The following is a 5,303-nucleotide window of genomic DNA, read 5'->3' on the forward strand; positions in this document are numbered from 1 at the left end:
TTCTTCCCTACTTTTATCTCTGCTCCCTCTGTATGGGGATATTCATGCCTCTGTGTCTGGATTTATCTCTTAATTCTTCTCCCCACTCATAATGAAGGACATGAGGAATCCTCTCTGGGTCACAGGTCTCTGGGAAGACAAGCTCATCACTGCTGAGTCACAGGGCTCAGAATATGGATACCATCCAACACATGGAAGGTGGGAGCAGGGGACCCGAGTCTTGTCTGGTGCATTCGAGATGCTGCCAGCACAAATTGAAAGCTAAGTGCCTCCTCTACCACGTGAACCAGATCACAGGTGATACCCATATATTCAGCTTTGCTTTTACCACATTCTGTTCAAGATGGCCCTTTACGGGGGTCATTCTTCTGCAAGTTCATTGGGGAAGCTCAGGTGACAAGAAAGCCTCAATGAGTTTGCAGAAGGAATAAAGAGAAGGATGGGGGGACAGATGAGACCCTCCCTTTAGGATCTCTCTCCTTTGACCTGACACTAAAACAGTATTTCCTAGGGCAGTGATGGGAGAGATTGGAGGGACAGACACAGCTCTGTACAGTTGCCTTCCTGCAGACCCCAACCCGCTGTCCTTGTACCAAGCTTTGCACATTCATTGGCCTCTTCATTTCAGTGAAATCTTTCCCAGTTGGTTCCTTGGCTCCATCAGTGAAAATTTAGCTGGTGGGTTTGTCTGCTGTGCCATCCTCCTTCTGACCAGGATTCCAGTTATCCCTCTAGGTGAAACAAGGAAGAAATTGCCCTATTCCTGTATATCATAAATGTTTGCTCAGTCTACTGTGTAACTTCTGATAGATCTGGGCCTTCAGTAGATGCTTCATGCCTCTCATTTTCTCCTCCTGGAGCAGCAGCTACTTCACAGGGACTGATGGGAGAGGTGTCTCTTCTCCCTGCTGGCATCACGTCCTGATCCCTGATCATTTGTCCTTTGTCTCTGGAACTCTGGCCAGCGGCTGGGCCTGACATATTCACAGACATTGAGGGAGGGAAGAACAGGAGGTTGAGAGGTGCCTCTCAGGATGTCCTGGGGACTCCTACTGGCAACCTCTCCATGCCTATGATGGGAGGGATGGAATCCCTTAAAAAAGAAATCTGGTGGGGACAAGTGTGAGAATGCATAGGTGACTTCCTAAAATATCTGTAATTGTGGAAGGAAAATGTCCTCTTGAGTTTATGGTGACACTTATTCGAATGGGGAGCAATAGCTAGAGACCCAGGGGCTAGACTGTGAGCAGGACAGGATTGCACCAGTGCATATTTCTGGAACTTTCCTTTTCTTGGAGTTCTGCCTTTATGGAGGCTTAAGCAGTACAAATAGCCTCCCAGGTTTCCTTCAATATTAAAAGTATTTAAAGAAAATGACAGGTTGTTTAATAGTGACTTTTCAAAATTTGTTGTGAAAAGCTCCTGTTTCTGGAACATATCAGGGTGTGACTGTGCAAAACAGACTATGAACAGCCCCTCAGAGCATTTCCTGCACGTGCATTTCAGTAGGGTTTGGGGGCTGGTGTGGTGGCTTGAGGGCTGGTCCCCAAAGGTATCTGGTTCTAATCATTGTAAGTTGCGAATGTTACGTTATATGGCAGAAGGGACTTTGCAGATGTGATTAAGGATCTTGAGGTGGGGACTCTGTCGGTTAACTTTATGTGCTGACTTCACCGGCCATGGGGAGCCCAGATTCAACGTGATTTCCTGGTGTGTCTGTGAGAGTGTTTCCTGATGAATTCCAGAGATTAGAATTTGAACCCGTGGACTCAGTGGAGGTGGGAATCCTGCAATCCTTTGAGGGCTTAAAGACAACAAAAGGCTGAGGAAGGAGGAATTTGCCCTTTATTTTTTCCTGTCTCACTGTTGAGCTGGGATATCTCCTGTCATTTCCTTCTGTTCTCAGACTGGGATTTGCAACATCAGAGCCTCTAATTCATGGATCTTCAACCTCAGACTGAATCATACCAGCTTTCCTGGTTTTCCAGCTTGCTGGGTTTCCAACCTCCAGAATCACATAAGCCAATTCCTCATAATCATATATGTATGTGGATCTATATATCTCCTATTGTCTCTTCCAGAGAACCCTGACTAATACGAAGTCAAGGAACATTATCCTGGATCATCTGATGCTCCATACATGTAATCATGAGTATCTTTTAAGAGGAAGGTGGAGGCAGACTTGCGGAGAGAAAAGGAGAAAGAGATGTAACCACAGATCAGCGACTGGCATCATGAAGCTACCAACCAAGGAATGCTGATGGCCTCTAGCAGCTGGAAGAACAAGGAATCCGATTCTCCCCTTGGACCTCCAGAAGAGGCCATCCCACCTGACTCTTCGATTTCAGCCCTGTGAGCCTCATTTTGGAATCTGGTCTCCTAGAACTGTAAGAAAGTAATTTTCTAATATTTTAAGCCCCTAAGTTTATGGTAAGTTGTTACAGTGACAGTAGGAATGAGATACAGTTGGGTAACATCTTGAGATCTTCTCCAAGTATTATGCCCTTTTAATCCATACTGTACAAGCTTCCTTTGTGCTCATGCCCTTCCACTGATAAGCCTCAGGTGTACAGGGAATTAGTCTTTAATATTCTCCAGTAAATTCACTGTTTTATAGCTTACAAATTATGTCTAATTCAAATGATTAATTCTTAATTTGAAATCATTGTAGCTCTTATGCTTGTATCATGACTGATTGTGTGGGCAAGTTATTGTAGAACAAATTAAATAGGATAGTGATTTTTATACCTTGGAATGCCTAAAAATCCCTCAGTAATAGATCACTAAAGAGAAACCTGTTTACATCTTGCAGGAAGCACCCAGCACCTTCCATTGATTTCCATGGGTCCTCTCCCTTGTGGACCCCACACAATGGGGATTGGCCCCTATCCAGCACAACTCCCAGTGTGGTGGGAGGCCTCTGACCCTGTTATTCACCCACAGGCATTTTATTGTTATTATTCAGCTTCTAAGGATATGCTGATTTCAAAACATGCCTATAACAACAGACACATGATTTTTGAAATCTCTTCCCTCCAATACCTGAGGCTTTTCCCCAGCTGACCAGGGGTCCACATGCTTGTAGTTTCTAAATGTGTTGTATGTTATAGTGGAAATGTTTTGTGTATTTCCTGCTCGTAGCACTGATCATTCCTAGCCTTTATAGGAGCCTATTGACTGAGAGAAGTGGAAGTTACCATTTGCTGATGGACCAATGAAGCGGACGCTGTGATGAGTGGCCCAGATCCTGTGAGTCATGTCATCCCTGAGGCTGGAGGTACAGACAGCCCTCACCTGCCAGTGCTCTCCTGGAATTGACTTCCTAGGAGGGATTTCCCCTCTCAAAGTTACACCCCTTCCCAGGGCAGCCTGTATGCACTGGTTGGTGGACGCACCAACAGATAGTCCAGGCTGTCCCACTGCAGTGTGGGAGCACCTGGGGGACTGTCCCAGTTCCAGGGCTCCCCCTTAGAGTTGGCTAAGACTGCACCACAGCCCAACTAGGGCAACCAAGGATGAGCTTCTCAGAACTGCCTGCCTAAGGAAACCTGCCTCCAGGATGCCAGCCACTGTCAGCCTCCAGGCACATATGTCTCCAGAATCTGCTTTAGCTTTCTAGTTGAGGCTATGTGCTTCCTGGGCAGCTGCCTGGCAGTGACTGAGCATGTCAATGTGCAAGGGGTTGCCGATTCTGCAAAGCTAGGATGCCTCTATGCTTACCTCTTCTCTGGAGCTCCCCATTGGGAAGACTGAGATTTTCTCACTGCTGCTCTGAGTTCAGAGGCTCCAGCTCTCCAGTCCTCCTGCATGACCCTTCTTCCTTCTCAGGGGACACATCTGCACTGCTGCAGGCTCTCCCTGCTGCTTCTGCTCTCTCTCCCCCTTATTCTTCTCAGGCTCTGTCTTCCTTTCATCTCCTGCACATCTCTCTCTGACTTGGTGAGTGTCCCTGGGAGAGGCTGAAGCGTCACACCACTGGGTCTCATTCCCTGCTCCTGCTCCTGCTCCTTCTCTTCCCTTGCATGGGACAGGGTTGATGCCAACAGCACTCCCCAATACCTTTATGTGTTCACTTCCACCTCAGTATCAGTGTCCAGGAAGACCCAGCCTGCAACAGGTGGCATCAGGAGGGTGACCAACTAGTCTGGTTTGCCTGAGACTGGTGGGTATCTCGGGACAGGGAGTGATCAGGCTTAAAACTGGGACAGTCCTGGGCTACTCTAGGTGCAGGAGTGTCTGGAAAAGAGACAGAGAAATGGGATTCTGGAGCAATGAAGCCCCCAGTTGGGGGAGTAGGGATGGGAGTACCCAGAGCAATACAGTTCAAATTTTTACTGGAGACGAACAGAGATGATTTACCTGTAGGAGGAAATGCAAAAGCAGAGCCTTGTGTCAGGCATTTGAGAAATATAAAGAGAAGAGTACTTTTAAGGAATGTGGGGAAAACCCTACTGCTTTCACTGTAGTGAGAGTGTTGCTAAGTTCAACTGATAATTTGCAAAAGTTAAATGGGAGTAAAAATCATCAAGGACAAACTAAGAGTGAAAGCCAGAAATCTTCCTTCTTGGTTGAAAAAGACTCTTATCTGCACAGACAGAAGTCAGGGAAAGCTGAGGCCCAAAACTTAGTCCTAAGAGTAGCAGACCTCCAGAAAACAGTGACCTCTCTACTGGGCAGCTTTGCTATGCCCCTGAATGGATAACTACAGGTCTGGAGTCACAAGGGGGGGTGTCCATGCAGATCCAAGCTCCCAAAAGTCTTGAATCAATACTTTCCCTGATACATCCAAGCTGACAGAAGCAGACCCCTCTTAATCATTAGGGCCTATCCTTACCTTCCCTTTGCTTGAAGATGGGGTGGAAGCTTGAATGTGAATATGCATGTAATACCCACCACCCCCAACACCCCAGGATCCATCCCTTGCTGCCATGCAGGCCTGTGGGCCAATAAGTAGGATTATGTCATCACAAAACGCAGACAGGAGTGTGTAGGGCCTGCTGGGGGATTAGGAGCTGCAGAACCAGCCAACATATATGGTAGGACCTGGAAGAGCATGCATGGAGCCGAATTGTGAGGATGCAGGATCAAGGGGCAAAAGCTCAGATTGGATGAAGGAAGTTTATCTCCTAGAAGCACTCTCAACTGGCAAGGACGTTGAGACAGTCTGCAAGCTCTCTGCTAGAACGACAGCCCTTAGAAAGACCAAGAAAATGATGTCTTCAGAAACATCTAGCAGGAGTGGCTCTACCAGGTAAGGCTGGACAGCTTCCCAGGGGAGGTGATCCTCAGGAGGGCCTGGTGGA

Source organism: Ursus maritimus, unplaced genomic scaffold (assembly GCF_017311325.1).
Source record: "Ursus maritimus isolate PB19 unplaced genomic scaffold, ASM1731132v1 scaffold_185, whole genome shotgun sequence".
Classification (NCBI taxonomy): domain Eukaryota; kingdom Metazoa; phylum Chordata; class Mammalia; order Carnivora; family Ursidae; genus Ursus; species Ursus maritimus.